The sequence below is a fragment of the Oreochromis aureus genome, linkage group 10 (assembly GCF_013358895.1).
Source record: "Oreochromis aureus strain Israel breed Guangdong linkage group 10, ZZ_aureus, whole genome shotgun sequence".
In the NCBI taxonomy this organism is placed as follows: Eukaryota; Metazoa; Chordata; class Actinopteri; order Cichliformes; family Cichlidae; genus Oreochromis; species Oreochromis aureus.
This window is the reverse complement of record NC_052951.1, coordinates 9,045,661-9,065,146: the sequence shown is the minus strand read 5'-3', so window position 1 is coordinate 9,065,146 and position 19,486 is coordinate 9,045,661. Positions and strand designations below refer to the sequence as shown.

The following is a 19,486-nucleotide window of genomic DNA, read 5'->3' as shown; positions in this document are numbered from 1 at the left end:
ATACAACTCAGGATTGGAAATAAAGTTTCAACGGGCTATTGTGACGGCACTGGCACAGCATTGTATTTAGCTGTCTGTTCCTTTATGCTGCTGCTGCATGCTGTTCTCACACGCAAATCCCCCCACCCATGAGTGAGACATATATGCACACCCATCTATACAAGGACGTATATATAGCGCTCTCACACGGTGACTCTAAAACACGTGCGTGCGCACACACACACACACACACACACACACACACACACACAAACAGTCTTTGATACAGTGGCAGCATTTCACAGATAATTTCCCCACACTGAGCAGAGATCCATTTCCCTCATGTCATAATCCACATCAGTCAAGGTCACCTTCAGTTGATACAGTCCCTGTAACATCAGCACTTGACCTTGAGTTTAAACAATTTTAGTGAGGATGGATTTTTCATGGGCACATAATGTACCGCGGTACTGAAGGAGACAAAAGAGCCCTTAGAAATTAATAGAAACTGCATTTTTTCTTCTTGTTCAGAGACAATATGCAACCAGCTCTCCCCTATGAAGCCCACTGTTAGTTTCTTGACTGACAGCGAGCAAGGTGAAGGACTTTGTTTTGCTCCCTTTTTTTCGTTTGGAAGTGGCATCGAAGACCTCACCGTGGCCTGGCCTGCCATTTCAAATAAAGATGGCTTATTTGCACAATAGAACGCAGCAAGCAAATATTCAGCACGACTTTGCAATCAATGGATGTGAGAAAGGGCTCGAAATGATTTTCGACTTGATTGAATGACATAATTGACTTGATTATACAAAGTTTTTTCCCTCCTTGAGGAATCCTCAAATGCTTAGGAGGAAACAAACAAATCAGACTGATTGAGCGAGATCTTGTGCATGTTTCTGTGTGTGCTTTTATAGCCTACTTGTGCATGCTTGGATGTGTTAGCAGTACTTCTCTTGCCATGCGTGAGTGTGTCAGCGATTAAGTGTATTTATGTGGGTGCGTGATTAGGGGTGCTTGTGCGTATACGTGTGCACGTACATATGTGTGCGTATGAGCGTGTTTGAGTGTGTTCGGCACAAAAAAAGAACATCAGAGGTTGATACTTGGGGCTATGGCAGACAAGATACAGAGCAAAAAAAAGAAAGTGGTTCTCTCTGTTTTGTGTGTGTCCTTTCTTTCAGCCTTACACATCCCAGGATTTATTAAATAACCTGCCTGTCAGTGCAACCTACCATTATCGCCACATACACACCACTCTGAAGACTTATCCACAGAAGGAAAAACCAATTAATTCAGTTTCCCCTTCATAGAATCTTGGTGGCAGTATGTGTGTCAGTCTGTCAGTCAGCCATCAGTCCGTCTTTCTGTCTGTCAGCCTATGTGCATGTCAAGGGGGACATTAGCCAGCATGGTGGCAGGGCAGCTAGTCATTTATATTTCTGGGAAGTCTGTTTTGAAACACTTATCAATCATCAGAGAACTACAGCTTAAGGCACCAGCGAATGTTCTTTCTCACTGGGAACAGGCCATTTCACTGATACTATTTAGCAACTCCTCTGTCTATATATATATATATATATATATATATATATTTTATATGCGCGTGTATGTGTGTGCTATGTCGCCAATTAGCAGGATGTGGTCTGCAGAGATGGCGGTGGTTGGGAGGCAGTGAAGGAGAAACAGCTGGTGTGGCCACAATTGGGTCACAGGTTTTGTCTGTAACCTCCACACCTCCTCTCCCTCCCACCTCAGTCCCTCCCTTCTGTCTCCATTCTGTCACGGTGGAGATGTGGCATTTGTTATGGGCAGAGGCTGACAGCTCTCATGCACATCAGTCTCACTGCCACTCTCCCAGCCGTCACTATTAGGAAAGTGCCTGAGCCTGGCACAACTTCAGAGGAGCTGCTCCACAGCCAGAGACACTTTTTTGTCACCTACAGTACATGCTGGAGGTGTGCATTTGAAGTGATTGTGACAGTCATTTGAATGGAACTGAAGTGTGGTTGTGTTTGACTGATTCTAATGCATCTCAGATGGATCCCATTACCTGCCTAATAGTAGCCACATCCTGCCTTCCATTTTTTTTCTTTTTTCCCAGGCTGCACACTGCACTTTAGCCCTGCAAGCCAGATGAGACAATCTTATCAGTACTGCCTGGCCTCCCTTTATATTCAAGGACTCTTAACTGGAGGCTGCTGCTGCTATTTCTGTCTTGCAATAAAGTCAAATTAATCATTGTGCTGTTTGTGCTACTATGTGCTACTGTGCAGACTTTAAGAAAAGACTGTTAGCCTTCACATATAGCATTTTTGGTTATTTCCCCTCATATTTAGACCTTGCTTGTTGACATTTTCCCCATTTTTTTAAATCTCATATTGCTAGGTTTGCAATATGCCCAGTCACTTGTAAGCATTCTTAATTCATTTAACTCGTCAAAGCTGCCTTTGCTTTTGTCTGTAGTTTGCACAACAAGCAGATACACCCCCTGCAGACTGCTTTTGTTTCTGCCCTGCACAGTGGTGTCACAGCGACCAAAGTTTGAGCTATTTCCCACCGAATGCTGTGTTGTTGGATCTATCATTAATAAGATTACTGCAAGAAGTTAATTTGATGATTGGAAATTCATTAAAGCCTCAGTCCTAATCACTGTACAGCACCACCTGTCAAGCTAATGTTCCCCACTGCAATTTAGACCGCATGAGCAACATCTCGGTCTCTACACTAGCTTTAATGTGAGCCCTCAAAGAAGCCAGCAGATCAGGTTTGCCTGTTTTCTGCCAGCAAGATCGTCAAGATAAATAAATGTGTTGTGACAATGCAAATGGTTGTTGATAGGCAGTAGCTTCACAAAGCCCATCGTGTGACATGCTCAAACACCATATATTTAGTTAAGTACTTAACTAAATGAAATTTGTGTGCATAAATTGGTAAAGTTTTCCTTTAACCTATATCTGTTGGGTTGCTGTCTAGATTCAAAAGCACTGAAATAATAAAGTTTTCATATTAGGCAAAATTTAGTTTTGGACTTAAGCAAGTATGTCATTATCATTTTCTAAACTCTAATAGTATGCCGATGTCACCAAAATGTCGCTTAAGTAGTACCTACTCCCATCTTTAATCAAAGATGGGAGTAGGTTTGTTGACACCTTAGAAATTTGCATGTGGTGTGCAACCAGAGGCCTGCCCTGGCCTCAAATGAGCTCTCCCTGCAGTTAAAGTCCTAGTTAGCTGTGTTGGATAATGCTTCCTCATTGGTTTATTGTAATCGGCTTTGAGTGCGTCTCATAGTGCCTTTATTTGGCTGAGCTGAAACAACTACAGCTCACTGACTCAGTTCCTGCAGACCTGAAGCTGACGGTTAGTTTCATCAGAACTACTTGCTTCCATGTCACTGGGCTGCCACAATCGTCCCTTTATGTCTAAGCGGTCCTAGGTCTCTTGCTCCACTGGTCTAGAGCCAGATCCTGGAGGTGGAGCTCAGTGGCAGCAGGAGAAGGAGGAGCTTAACCAATTCAGTGCCACTGGGCTCAGGAGCAATAAAGGTAGACACATAGTTTATCAATGAGTTATAAAATACAGCAGTGGTCTTACAATGAAGAAAAAGAAGAAACAAATGGCAGATGAGAGACGTGACTGCTAGAGTGATGGCTTGTGTTGGAGGACACTGGAAGGATGAGTGAACTGATGGAAAGATCACTGTCAGAGTGCCTTCTCCCAACCGAGAGCTGCTATGTGCTGTTTCACCCTTGGCTAGGGAACTGCATACTTCTCTTATACTTTCACTGAAAGGAAGCAGATGAGAGGCAGAATTAAAATGCAGGCATCGGGCAAAGATTCCTTGGTTAGTGCATGAAATTTGTTCTGTGGCTCTGGTAATCTAATACCACGGCTGACATTTTGCGTGCCCTTAGATTTTGTAAATGGCAAAAAAATAACTCTGTGACCGCCTGTAAAGACCGTATGAATTAATTTTGCATACCTGCCCAGGGTCCTTAAAGATGTTCAAGGTTTTCAGGTATTCTGAGAGAAAAAGCAGCCCTGATGACAATGATCATTATAGAATATAGAGTACTGTGGCATGCCGTCCTCGCAGAGCCCATTTCAATCAGTGCTCAGAGATTGCAAATCACAAATAATAATTGATCTCATCACTCCTGTCTTATCTGTTTGATTTCAGATTAAATTTAACCTACGATGGCACTTAGGCTCTTTCAACAACCCATCCACTGAGCTTAAAATAGAAACCGTTAGCACGCACATTAATTGCACTTTGGGCTTGTTCACATGTTCAACATGTTCATTGGCTGAAATGGCAGACATGGATGATCATTGCAGAAAAGTACACTTCATGCGAGGGAAAGGAACCTAATCAAAAGGCCACAGTTCTTCATTCCACTTCCTCGGCTGGTGCAGGTGCACATTTGCATGCCATTTACATGGTAGCTCACAGTGACCACCACTACTTCATCGTCTCGGTGTCCATCATCTGCTGACATTCTGTGATTGTTTCCTCTCTGCGGCGACTCCCCCAATCAGCCGAGGATATAGTCTGGTTCCAGTGATTATAAGGAGTGATCAGAGCAGCAATGATGGAGCTTGTGCCTTGCAATGGAGATTTAGCCAGAAGCTTCAATCTCATTGCAGTCACTTGTAGTTAGTGACTGAGACTAGCAATGAGAAGGGCAGTGCAATATAAATGAATTGGCTATGAATGTGGATATGGCCGTGGTGCTGCAGGGACACACGGGGGGAAGGGGCCCGTAAGACAAACTATTTCATATCCCCCTCGACCTTTATTTGCCCAGTGGCCCAGCAACATTTTCAATAGAGTAGCTTTTAAATGGCCGTAAAAAAATTGAGATCTATTGCAGGTCTGAGAGCGTTTCTCGAGTGTATGTCTTTGTGTAAGAGAGTGAACGTGTGCATGTGTTAATGTATATGTCTTTACTGCAGATTGCTGCAGACCTTTAACAGAGGATTAAATAGAATTTAGAGCACTAAGTAATAGCACAATATCAAGTGGTCTTTAACAACTAGATGCTGTGCAGTATAGGCGGCTCACGAAAAAGAGCTGTGGATCAAGGGAGATTGACACCTTTCTGTAGGTCTGTAGCCTCATCTCCCAGCTGTCCCTCCTGAAATGGCTCCCCCGGGGATAAGCCGGGATTGGCTTGATTGTGTTATCGGCGACTGATCGGGTCATTGAATGATGGAATTTTGAGCCCCTGTTCTGCTTAAAGAATGAAATGTTTAAAAAAAGATTGACTGTGATTGGATCAGATCCAGCACCTGCTCAAAGGGGGTCAATCAGGTGAAGGCAGGAGGCAGCAATCTCTCTTGTGACACGAGTAGACCGGGGAATTAATGTGTGTGTTGGGGTGGAGTGTTGATGGTGGTGGTGGATAGATGGTTGGGAGGGGGCAGAGATGCCATTCACCAGAGGAAGCGGTTTTAAAAATGTCATCAGAGGAAGTGTCATGAGTAATTTGCAGCGGTCTCACCATCAGACTGGTGTGGAGGTGGACACCTCGGCTTTGCAAACTGTGGTCTAGTCCTTAGGGAATCTTATGTGGGAGAGCACGTCTGAGACTCAAAAAAGAGCTTTATTTCCCAGATGCCTATGAAATATGCTTTGGTATATGCTATGTGTGTGTTTTCTATAGATAGATAGGTAGATGGATAGACTGCGTTTAAATCCCTTTTAAAAAAATTCGCCCTCATCTGACATTTTTCATAGAGCATGACTCAGCAACACCTGCGAAACAAGCTGTTGACACAGTACAGCTCAAATGATGACAATGCACATTTCTTACCAATATATAAAGTGATACACAGAGCTGTACAGATCATTCGTGCTGTCCTCTGCATGGATTTATCTCAAATCAGCCACTGCCTAAACAGCCATTAACATTTTACAAGTATATGACAAACAGAATAAAACAGCCATCTTTAGCATTGGGTCCACACACTTATGTAGAGAACAGTAGTAAAAGAACAAGAGCTTCAAAATCATGTTCAATAATATTTCTGTGATATGCTTTGAAAATTAAGACGAGACAAAAGTGAGGAAAGAATACTGCATTGCGGTGAGAGTTGGCTATAACTTACTTTCCACAACACTGACAGTATATATGTCTTTCATATAGTATGTGAATTCAGCATAAGTGTTGACTTCAAGTGGCCCTTTGCTTTTCCTTCTTTAGCCACCTACTGCTGTGTGTGACCAGGTCCACAGGCAGCTCCAGCTCATGTTATGAGTGCCTCCTACACACTGCCTTCTTGAAATCACCAGATAAATGTTCTTACATGAAAATGTACACAATGTGCTGTGGTTTGATGTGAAGGGCTAAGTAAGTCTCAAAGGTTTCACTTAGCTAAAACACTTACAGCTCATTCCTGCATGTGTATGTGTGTCTGAGTATCCTCAGTTCTTCTCAAAGTGTTAGATTATGTAGACTTAAGGAGAAATGTGAACCATTAAATAAAGTTATTAGAAATTGCTTGTTAGGTTTCATTTTGAAGCTACATTGGTAGTGACAAGACTGATTGGAAAAATATTTAGTTGAAGCAGAGTAAGTAGGCCAAACAAAAGAGAGTAATTGCTATGAAAACTGTAGTTTCAGCAAAAGATCTAATTGCAGAGGTTGTCATTTTCTTTCTAACGTGCTTTCTCTTATGCAGCTCTTCTCTGATTCTGTTGTATTCTTTGTTCTCATATATTTTTGAGAGTTTGTTCATTTTCTGTAGTGAATATGTTTTGTTAAAAAATGACAATGTTAACATGTTGTTAGCATAACCATTATTGCCTCATGTTTCTACACAAATGGTCGGTGTATCACAAAAGGCACTAAGACTTATCCTCTGAGATATGTGAATATATCTCACAGTTCTGTGCTAGTTTACCCATGTTTTTAACACACTACGGTGAATAAGCAAATCAGTGTGGCAAGGCATTCATTAGTTGTCAGGCTGTTAATCTGTTAATAACCATCATTCCTGTTGAAGAAGCATTTTGAACATGTGTATTAGGCATATAAACAAAATTTCAAAATGTGTGAGTTCATACTGTAAAGCTAACAAGCTGAACATGTTATGCTCTAACACAGAAATGTCAAACTCGAAATTTTACGTGGTGGGTCACATACGGCCCTTGAGTGAGCTGAACCAGTGCAATTTCCTTTTCTGTCAGAGTAAATCATTTTAACTACACATTTAAACGCTTATACATTTTAATATAAGAAAAACAAGTGCAATTTCAACAATAAATTTCAGTTTTGTTCTTTTTTGGTTTACATAATAAAGAAATGCCAGTGTAGTTAATAAAAGAGGTCTGCCAGACTCTTTGGGTTTCAATTGTAAGAAATAAATATAAAATTATAGAGAGATTTCTGTTAGCTCAGTGCCAGACCTGACAGAAATGCAAAGTGGAAGGTGAAAAATGGGACCTCTTTGTCATTTCATTGTTCATGTTTTAGTGTATTTTCATTCAATTTTTATTTATACAGCACCAAATCACAACAACAGTTGCCTCAAGGCACTTGTAAGGTAGACAATAATACATAGAGAGAAAAACCCAACAATCATATGACTCCCTATGAGCAAGCACTTTGGCAACAGCGGGAAGGAAAAACTCCCTTTTCACAGGAAGAAACCTCTGGCAGAACCAGGCTCAGGAAGGGACGGCCATCTGCCGCGACTGGTTGGGGTGAGAGAAGGAAGACAGGAGTATGAATGGCAATAGGGGAGGTCTTTATGAGTAGTGAAAAGCTGTAACCCTTATGAAAATACAGTTAGACATTCATAATTTATCCTATCCATTACATTTTACGAAGCCATCCAGTGGGCTAGATTGGAGTCTTTGGCGGCACAATTCTGGCCCCTGGGCCTTATGTTTTACACCCCTGCTCTAACCTTTCTGTGAAACATTGAAAAAAAGGTGATGAAAGAGTGACATACAGATGCTTTCCCCCAAAATAAATATACAACTTAAAGCAAGTCATGTGACTAGAGGACCAACAAGGGGACGTATTCAGAAGAATTTCAGTAAGAAACAGGGGAGGATAGACAATTCAGGGACACAAACTATTTCAAAAGATATATACTGTACTTTACTGTTAAATGTACTCCTATAATGGTGGATGCTCATATTAAGTGAAAAAAAAAATATCATAAAAATTCAGCTTCAGACAATTATTATTCTGCACAGTCAAAGGCAAAGAGGCACTAGTAGAGTTAAAGAAAAAATACAGGGCTCGGAAAGAGCATAACAGGTCCCCTTTAGATTTTATCTATATGCATAAACTTATTGTAAGTTAAACTGTAACTACTGAAAAATCTGTAAATTGTGTGTGATGCATTTTAAGAACATTTAATTTGTTCATTTATAGCAGCAGCACACTTGATGTGAAATGACTCATCTACTACATGTTACACTAAGAAAGATGCACACACATTCAAGCATTGCAAAGAAATTCACTCAAATATAAACGGACCCCTGATTATGTGCCTGACATTGTTATATGTCATATGTTTGAATAGTTAGAGCTGACCAATGGCTAGAAAAAGCCAGAGAGATTAACAGTGGCTAAAACGTTGATGCCTAGGATTAAATTTCATAAATTTAAACATTTTATTTATTTTACTTTTTTTTTTAGTCTGTATCAGATTATGAGGTCACATAATTTGTGTCAGTAATACATGCAATGTCCTTTTAGAATTGAAATTGAGCTACTGGTGCAAAACCTGCATGAAATGGATTTTAGATATGAAATTTCTAAGCAAGCAGAAGAATTAGATACAGTTTGCAATTTCTTAGTGTTTGAATCAGGCAGAACACACTTTTAAAATAACAAATATCAAGATTTGCTGCCACACTGGATAGCAGTACATTGGGCTGGAGTTTTCTTTCCTGCTGTAATTATCAGCTGTTTAAACAGCCACCAGCATGTCTTGAATGGGCAACGTACAGGTAAAGTAATAGCTAGCTTGCTGTTTATTTCTAAAGCCTTTATGTGATGATTGAAGTCAGTATATATCCCCCTCTGACATTAACAAAAGCTCATTCTTTCTTGAGGCAACTGTGAAAGTCAGCAACGTCCACCATCGCTTTCATGGATCTACCTGGTGCAGGGGGAAAGTGATTAAACAGAGATTTGACAGTCACTTGTCTGCTGCTTTTAAGGTGAACTAAAATCTCCTTGAAGAAATCATTCAGCATTTTGGGAAACACGCTCATCTGCTTTCTAGTGGGGAGCTAGATAAGAAGATTGATGTCTATCCATTCAATATAAGGCTCCAGCCACAAGCTTAGATTAGATTAGCAGGAAGGCTATAAACAGGGGGGAAACAGCTAGCCTGACTCTGTCCAGTGGTGTCAAAATTGGGATCAGTGGTCTTCAGAATGTGGATAAGAGTCCTCATCTGAAATGTCAAAAACCCCAAACTGGAGCTAACTTTTAGTCTTTTGCATCTTTACCAAGGGTCTCACCTACAGTATGAAAGGTAAACACCGCTGGCCAGAAAAGAAAATCACCATGAAATAACGACAATCCTGGTCCTATATTTCTTTCGACTCTGAATCCCCCACAAGAGAGATGCACATGAAAATAAGAAATTTACAGAGCAGTGGATTTTTCTTTCTGTCACACCTTGTACCAGCAGATCAGTTTTAATCAATGGTAGATGGTGGAGCTGTTAAGCCAGTTTTGTGTAAATAACCACTGTATGTATTTCTGTGATACTGAGAGATGGGGAAAGACACAGATAATGATGGAGATTGAGATAAGGTATATCATGTCATAAACGGTTAAAAGCATCTTTCTTGTTTTGCATTTTCCATTTAAAAAATGTATAGATGTGGACACATACAAGAAGCTCGCAGAATATAAAATCATGCAGAACTTGTAAAGATGAGTGCAAAGGTAAATGTAATATATTGTCAGCAGCACTTGTCAGTGATTCTCGGTGGTGCATTTAGGTGATCAGTAATTACTTGAGACATTTTTCTAGTTGTTAAAAAGCACTTAGTTTGGGTTATGGGGTCACAGTAAGGTTGGACTAACAGTGACGCATGTTGTAGTTTTGTTTTATTTTTGGCGGATTTCTAAGGCAGCCTTTTCATAAATGCTGGTAGCACCACACAAGTGTCCAGGTCTATGTGTCTACATGGCAGTCATTATGCTTTCATCCATTTTCCTTGGCTCTGCTGACCTCTATGTTTGATTTACTGTTATTTCTACACCTTTTTGTGTTTGTGTCTGTGTGTTTCCTAAACAGTGTGCTTACCCCCTTAGAAATGAATAATGTATTGAGCAAGCGGACGTGCATACGATGCTCGAGAGTGACAGATCCCTATCTTAGCTGCCATGCTATGAATAATCTTTAGCTTATTTTCTGAAGTGGTATCTCAGGGTTCTGGTCGAATTGTCTAAAAGCTAAATAAGTCTGCTTGATTGAACTAATGGCATAGAGCCAAGATCTGGCACCGAGTCTTGTCTTTCAGCTTAATCTTTTGGTCACGGACACATTGACCAGCCTCGCTCCCTCTCTTTTCCCCACACACGCACGCACACACACACACACACACACACGCACACACACACACCAAGGCCTCTTCCAAGTCACTTCCTGATCAGGAAACTTTGAACCCAACATGTGGCCCATAAGTCCTGTCCACAGGTAATTAGGTTTGATGGTTAGTTGAGCAGAAGCATAGATTTTATCCTTCTCTCCGTCTTGCCTCCTGGAGGGTTGCCTCAACTTGTTTTTGATAAGCCTACTGCCAGCCCAGCATCAGTCTCTTCCAGCTGAACACACATTGTAAAAGCCACCAAGGAGCAGTCATCCCTTTTTAAAGATGAGTTACCCGCTAAAATAAAATTATGTAGACAGAAAAAGGCGTGTGTCACAACACGACTGAATATACAGCCCCATTTCCGCTGGAATCGCTAACTGCTTTGCATATGTGATTCTGTTCAGTTAAATCACAGCTTCTTCTTTTTTTTCCCCCTCTCCCTCCAGAATTTTGGGCGAAGCAAACTGTGTTGGATGTGTTCATGATACGCAGGAATATGTTAATGCTCCTTCCCACTGACACACAGACCAACTGGTGTGAATATTGTCCCAGCAGAAATTGTATTTCATTAAATTCAGTGAATTGGTTTGACCAAATTAGTGTCACTTAACATTTTTATGGGTTTGTGTGCAGACCTCTTTTTAGTTCCTTTTTTAAATATCTAGTGGTACCAGAGAAGACAATAACATTTCCTAAAGAAATAAAAAAAAAAAAAAGTTTCATTTAGAAGGAACTCTTAGCATGCAAACTCTGTCATAGTATGAGTGGGTGGGTAGAAGAGGCAGAATTACATGTGAAACAGCTTTTATTTGATTTGATTAGAACTTCATGTGAATGTGATATGAGGGGAAGACTAAAAGGACAGGCGTTATTGTGCTCAAGTGTCGAGTTGATTGCATTAAATCATCTGCCAGCAAGTCATCCAGCTGCCAACTCACTGCATTGAATAGGAGGATAATTGTGTATAAAATTTTTTTGCTTTCATTGACAAAAATAGCCTTGGGCTATCAAAAAACTAGAGCTGCTCTGACATTATAGCTGTTTCTAAATAAATAAATTCTCCAGCACCGATGTTTGGTTGTCACATAGTGATATACAATTTTGCCATATTTCAAACTGTACAAGTTTCAGAGAAATATACATCAGGCTTTCAGTGTCCTTCATGTTGATTGGTTTGTTTTTGACTTTCTGAGCAGAGCAAAGCAGGAAAACAGAAGGTGTCCCCTTCAAGTTGGCACACACTTCAAGTATTTTGATATTTTAATTCATTCAAATTAAGTGTGTTGTTTCTAGACAAATCAGACTTGGGAAGCAATTGACATTTTGCCATCAGCTTGTGCCGTGCCTGCTTTAGACTGTTTAAAGCAGAGCTGATATGTGGGTAGAAGTGACATGCTCAAACTATTGTACATCTTAATAGGAAAATGAAATTGCACATGAAAAAGCACAAAGCAAGCTCATTAGAAAAGACACAACTTTTGAGTTAATTTATTTCCTGAAATAAAAGTTGGCTACCTGCTTTGCAAAGTGACTGTGTTAGTCTTGATATGCATTGGACTGGATGTGCTTTTATCCCATTTATTTACCAATGTGGATTTGCTATGTTGGTCCACAAACACTAAGTGTATGAATTTCCACATAAAAGCTTTAAACCTGTGGGAGTCAGGCTCGTTGCTAACAAATAATGACAGATACTCCTTTATTCTTTGGGGAGAAACATGCTTCTTTTTTTCAGAGCCTTTGTTCACTCAATGTATGTGATCTGTAGTTTGTTCCTTTCAGATTTCGTCAGTAAATTTTTTGATTACAGTGTATTTTCTGTTGTGCTACGGTGGTTCTAATAAACACTGTGCTATCACCAAAACCACATTGCTTCTTTGTGTTCTTCTGTCTGTTGTTCTCTATATATGTATATATATATATATATATATATATATATATATATATATATATATATATATATATATATATATATATATATATATATATGTATATATATATATATATATATATATATATATATATATATATATATGTATATATGTATATATATATATATATATATATATATGTGTATATATATATATATATATATATATATATATATATATATATATATATATATATATATATATATATATATACATATATATATATATATATATATATATATATATATATATATATATATATATATATATATATATATATATATATATATATTATATAACTAATAATCTATTTTCAGTAAATAAATAAATACAATAATTAAATTCCACAGTAATCTACACATTTCTAGCATTTGTAGTGTTTTATTCCATTGTCCGTCGTTTACTGAATTATCAGTGAAAGTAAAACTCTACTTTTGGATAGATAAAGACCAACCTAAAAGAGCCGGTCACAAAAACTATCGGACATTTTGCTGTGAGACTCACGTGTATGCATAGACTGCATATAAGAGATAGATGTATCCACTCTGATGTTGAGAAGTTATCTATTGAAAACTGGAATTAAGCTAGCACAAGCTTGGTTAGCAGTGTGCATCCACAGACTATATGCGGGCATCAACTAGACGCAGATCACTGCTACTTAGCAATATCCAAATATTTCTCTAAGCCAATCTGAATGATGTACTTCTTGAACTTCACAGCAAGCTATATTATTATCAGATAACTCCTTTTGAAATAACCCAGACCAACAACACAGAAACATTTAGTTCCAGTAAGATGAAGTCACACCCCCATGGTGTATAACTTTAAACCTAATACGGTTTATGTGGGTGAGTTACAAAAATAAATGACCCTTCTACAGTGGTCACGAAGGGGAATTTAGCGATAGAGACCAACATCTTACTTAACATGTGTCCTATATAATTTAAGCAATATTTGCAAAATGAACATCCAGTTTCTTTGGGTTTATTTTTTGTCTCTGTGGTAATTAGCACCTTTGTTATCTTTGTGACTTTTTTCTTCCATCTTTGTCAATTTTCTTTCTTCTTTTTGGTAATCATTTCTGTAAAAAGAATGTCGATAAGCACATGATGCGCTTTGGAAAGTGAATGGCATTTACACAGCATGGAAGTCGTCTCATGTCGCAACAGATTTGAATTAGCAATGTGGCACATACATCAGAATTATGTCTGTATATTGGTTAAATGTGGAGAAAAGACATTTGTATTGCAATAGCGTTTCTCTTTTAATTGGAAATCATTTAACTAAATTGCCACATTGCCATCTGGTTTGAGGATAAAACAGATACAAAAAAAGATGCAATCGTCCATTTACATAAAGGAGATGAAGTTGTCAGTATAAATGGAGTTTCAGATTGTGACACGTCACAGACGTGGTTCACATCTTCCAGCGAGTTAAGGCTGATTTGGTTACCCATGTCAGACAAAAGCTCTCACACAAAGTAGTTGATTTAGATCTGATTGCTAACAATCATGTTCATTATTAATATCTTTAAATGCCCTGTGTTCTCATTCTGATTTTGCCTTTTTATAATGCTATTTTGTAATTGTAAGACTGTGTCAGTATCTGCATTTATTCCTACCTTCATCATCCCTGACACACTCCTCTACTTTTCCTCTTTTGTCTGGCTGGTTGCCCAGGCATTGGCAGCTTGCACATGTGGCCAAAGTGTAAATCAGATTCAGACTTTCCATTCAAGTGCCCTGCTCGAGGGACTAGACTGGCCTTTATTCTGACCTTGTGGACCTTTTTATAGGCTCAGAAACGAGCAGCAAAAACAAGATAGCGCCACAGTTCACAGAGAAATGAACAGCTAAGTGTCTCTTCCCTTTTATTAAGATATGACCTTATGGCATTTTGGAAATTTTGTGCTTTTTGAATGTAGCATGCTCTGTAAATGATCCAAATTTAAATATCCTTATGGAAATAAAGAGTGCTGTGAGTAGATTTTGATTTTCTCTCCGGTGTGATTGGGGTTTGTTGTAAGCGACACTCTCCTTTCAGAGCAGAGCTCACTCTTTTCAGGGGTTGCTTCGTTTTTTGGTCTTAGTGTCCCCACAGCTGATGCTCTGAAGAGACTTTGACAGGGCTCAAGCTGTTCAGTCCCCCACTCCCTCCTTCTTTCTCTGTCCTCCCCCTTATCTCTCCCCTCCATCACACCTGATTGCATTTGACAAATGCCCCTATTGGCTCCATATCATCAGGTGCAGTGGAGGCAGTGTAAGACTATATTACTCTGCCCATATACCACATCTGTTCTCCATTTTGCATGGCTGACACACTTGCGACTGAAAGGTTCGAATGGGGCCAAGGCTGTGTCACTGGAAAAGCGTTGATGGTTCCATTGGCAAATGGAAGTCTTAGTGAATCTGTTGGACACGGCATCCACCATCACGGCTAATCTCTTGTGTAGAATGTGACGTGCCTTATCTGGTGCTGAAAATGTGGCGTTGTATGCATCGCAGAACAGAGCAAAGCAGCTCCGTGCAAATACTGTTTGAAACTAATGTTTTGTCTGTGTGTCTGTAGATGTATGTGTGGTATGTTTTGGATAAAAAGCACAACTTGAAATTCTTAAACATTACATTTAATTTTATATACATGTGAAACAAAAATCCTTGTTATTATTACTGCTGTTATTACTGTTGTTATTTTATTTGTATAGACTGAAATCACATAATTACAGTGCCAATGTATTGTTGTAAAATCTTTAATTAAAGAATAATTTCTCTTTCATTGATCTACTTTAAATGATTGCTAATTAATTATCCATTATTAGTCAGACAGGGATAAAACTCTAAGTTCAAACCTGGTCGTGTCACGGTCCGCCAAGCAGACCGTGGGGATGTGGGGGAAGGAGGACCCAGAAGCGGTGCTCTGCGATGCAAACAGTGCGTTTATTTACAGTGTAGTAAATAATAATGCACAATTAATCCCCGTGCTCCCCAACACTCCCGTGTGTGTCTTCCAGTGGCGTCCGTGTTCGTGCTCCCCGCTGTCGTGACCCTGCACACCCTGTGCGTGCTGTCCTTCCTCTCCACGCTCCTCCTGAGGGGGAAAAATAATGGAAGCAGCCGTTAGACACTGACCCCTGCGGGCAAACACAATCAGGACTTCCTGCACTGACACACTGACTTGGGAGTCTAACTCAATGATCCCGCATCGGTGGGAGCTCCAAGACTCTCTTAAGTAGCTCCCCGACGAGGCCTGATCAGGAGCAGGTGTGTGGCTTGGGTGTGGCCAGTCCACCAGCAGGGCCACACCCACCAGGCCTGAAGGCGCCCGCAGAAACACATACACACATCCAGACAGGGAGAAGAGGGACAGCAACACCAAATATATATACACAACATAACCAGTCCATGACTGCTCAGGGGTCCTGGATCGCTCAGACCCAGGACCCTGACAGTACCCCCCCTCTAAGGGTCGGCTCCCGACGACCCCAAAAGAAAACACAAAAAGCAAAACAGGAAAACCAACCCAGGGCGGGCGGTGGGGGTCCAGGACGGAGGGCCCCAAAACCTCTCCGACAACACCACTAATCAACAAAAACGAAAAACACAGTTCGACAGTCCAACCCCCCGGTCCAGTGGCCGAAAACAGTTCTGGAGGCCGACCCAAAGGACGGCAAGACCAGCGGGACCTGCTGTGGGTCAGGCGGTGGCGGCAAGACAGTTCAGGCGGCCTACCTCTACCCCCTTGGAGACAACGCTGCAGCTCGGCGGGCGGCCATGGGTCCGCAGCTCGATGAAACTGTTCTGGCGGCTTGCCCGGCTCCAGTGACGGCGGCGGCGGCGCTGCTGCCCTCCGCGGCTTGCCCCGGCTCCAGTGACGACGGCGGCGGCGCTGCTGCCCCTCCGGCGGCTTGCCCCGGCTCCAGTGACGGCGGCGGCGGCGCTGCTGCCCCTCCGGCGGCTTGCCCCGGCTCCAGTGACGGCGGCGGCGGCGCTGCTGCCCCTCCGGCGGCTTGTCCCGGCTCCAGTGACGGCGGCGCTGCTGCCCCTCTGGCGGCTTGCCCCGGCTCCAGTGACGGCGGCGCTGCTGCCCCTCCGGCGGCTTGCCCCGGCTCCAGTGACGGCGGCGGCGGCGCTGCTGCTCCTCCGGCGGCATGCCCCGGGTCCAGAGACGGCGACGACGTTGCTCCGATGAGCAACAGCGAGGAGTGGCACGTGGCCTATGAAGCGCTGGTCGCTGACGTGGACGTGCTGGACGTCGATGGCGTGGAGAGAGCGCTAGACGTGGACGGCGTGGAGGGCGCGCCAGATGTGGAGGTCCCTCTGACACCCTGACCTCCAGTTCCGGCTGAGTGGGTCCCTCCAGACCTCCGAGCTCCTCTGGTGGCAACGTGGGCTCCACAGGCTCGCTGAGCTCCTCTGCTGGCAACGCCAGTCCCTGCGGCTCCTCGAGGTCCAGCAGTGGCGCTGGCTCCTCAGCTGGTGGCTCCGGCTCTTGCTCCTCGAGCTCCAGCTCCAGCTCCGGCTCTTGCTCCTCGAGCTCCGGCTCCGGCTTTTGCTCCTCGAGCTCCGGCTCCGGCTCTTGCTCCTCGAGCTCCGGCTCCGGCTCTTGCTCCTCGAGCTCCGGCTCTTGCTCCGGCTCCGGCTCTTGCTCGTCGAGCTCCGCTCGCTCTTGCTCGCCGAGCTCCGCCTCGCTCTTGCTCCCGCCGTCGAGCTCCGGCTCCGCTCTTGCTCCCGCCGCCGAGCTCCGCTCCGCTCTTGCTCCCGCCGACGAGCTCCGGCTCCGGCTCTTGCTCCCGCTCGTCGAGCTCCGGCTCCGGCTCGCAGGGCTCCGCAGCTGGCGGTGCGGGCTCCTCCCGCTCTCCGAGCTCTTGCTCCGGCTCGCAGGGCTCCGCAGCTGGCGGTGCGGGCTCCTCCCGCTCTCCGAGCTCCTGCTCCGGCTCGCAGGGCTCCGCAGCTGGCGGTGCGGGCTCCTCCCGCTCTCCGAGCTCCTGCTCCGGCTCGCTGAGCCCCCGCTCGGGCGGCGCGAGCTCCTCCGACTCGCTGAGCTCCCGCTCGGGCGGCGTTGTAGCTGGTGGCATTGCTACAGATGGTGAAGAGGTGAGCGGTGAGGAGATCGCTGAATGAGGTGATGCTAGCTGTACTGTTGGCTGGCTTACAGCAGCGTCAGCGGTGTCCCCATCCACTGTAAACAAAGAAGCAGATGGGGTGAGAAATGGAAAAGTGTCCTCATTACTCACCACAGCCGGCTCTTGAGATGTCCGGGAAGTCGGCTGCGGTGAGGAACGCCGGCGGCGCAAACGTCATTTCCGGGTAGACGTCGGGGCCGGCGTATCAGGCTGCGAATCCCCCAGCTCGCCGGGCTGGTGGGCAGCCTGAGTAGGAGAGTGGAGGTGGAGGGTAGAGAGAAGAAAGTCCAGGACAACTGAATTAAGTGAGTCCACCAGCCAGGGGAATTTAAACAGCGTCTCCTGCAGCCGCTTCTCCACGGCTTCACGCAACCCCTCCTTCTCCCACCATAGCTCACAGAGTCTATAAACCTTGTCCATTACCTCCCTCCGAAGCCTCTCCTCAGAGACCGCTGGGTCCATGCTTGGCGGGATCATTCTGTCACGGTCCGCCAAGCAGACCGTGGGAATGTGGGGGAAGGAGGACCCAGAAGCGGTGCTCTGCGATGCAAACAGTGCGTTTATTTACAGTGTAGTAAATAATAATGCACAATTAATCCCCGTGCTCCCCAACACTCCCGTGTGTGTCTTTCAGTGGCGTCCGTGTTCGTGCTCCCCGCTGTCGTGACCCTGCACACCCTGTGCGTGCTGTCCTTCCTCTCCACGCTCCTCCTGAGGGGGGAAAAATAATGGAAGCAGCCGTTAGACACTGACCCCTGCGGGCAAACACAATCAGGACTTCCTGCACTGACACACTGACTTGGGAGTCTAACTCAATGATCCCGCGTCGGTGGGAGCTCCAAGACTCTCTTAAGTAGCTCCCCCGACGAGGCCTGATCAGGAGCAGGTGTGTGGCTTCGGGTGTGGCCAGTCCACCAGCAGGGCCACACCCACCAGGCCTGAAGGCGCCCGCAGAAACACATACACACATCCAGACAGGGAGAAGAGGGACAGCAACACCAAATATATATACACAACATAACCAGTCCATGACTGCTCAGGGGTCCTGGATCGCTCAGACCCAGGACCCTGACAGGTCGATGTATTTTTAAAGATAGACATTAGCTTACAGCTCAGTAAGACTAGACTAAAAACAGGGCAGCTACCTCTTTGTGTCTAAGAAAAATTGATGGTTTGCATTGATTTTTTTTCTTCTGCTTTCAGCAAAGTAGTTTCGGTGGCCAACGGCAGTCGACTATGCAACACTCTCAACCTCTTGGCGACTGCTTTCAGTGGCAAGGTGATTGCACAGGTTGCCTGTTGGGAGGCAGCCTGTCTTCAAACAATTGCAATTTGACTCAGACTGACAGCAATCACTCTCAGACAGATTGGAGTGCAAAAAATTGCAGTCTAATTTTTAAACACAGACAGTCTGCACTGATGACTGCAATTCATCTACAATTTAAAATCCATCTCTCTGCAATCAGGGACTTTACTCAACTGGTTAAAAACTGTTTGTATTTCGCTTTTATTCCTATATAAAAGCAAATTTATTAAGCACCTGTCATTTTCCAGTTAAAATCACAGTCCTGCGCCAACTACCTCAATATTTGTGGTGGATTTTCTGTTTCAAATCTGTGAGGTTATAGCTGGACTGTGAATCTAAGTGCTTAATGTGAATTTCTCTGGACGTGGACTGTAACAGATATGCATATTTAGCAGACATATTGCATGTAATTACCAACTTAACCCCATCCAATCGTAAACTCAGAGGAGATGAACTCCGTTGTTGCCGTTTTAACCCTGTGTTGGTGTAACAAATTCGCTTTAGCACCTGACTGAGAGGGGTTGCAGACATGATCCTCGTCTCAGACCACTAAAGGCAACATGATCAGAAGT

The 19,486-nt window shown here is 43.3% G+C and overlaps 1 protein-coding gene across 7 annotated transcripts in view; it reads left to right on the top strand.

The window, feature by feature from the left end:
- Window positions 1-19,486, top strand: part of msi2b (musashi RNA-binding protein 2b) — a 262,995-nt gene that overhangs the window by 83,485 nt on the left and 160,024 nt on the right. The gene's annotated exons all lie outside the window — the stretch shown is intronic.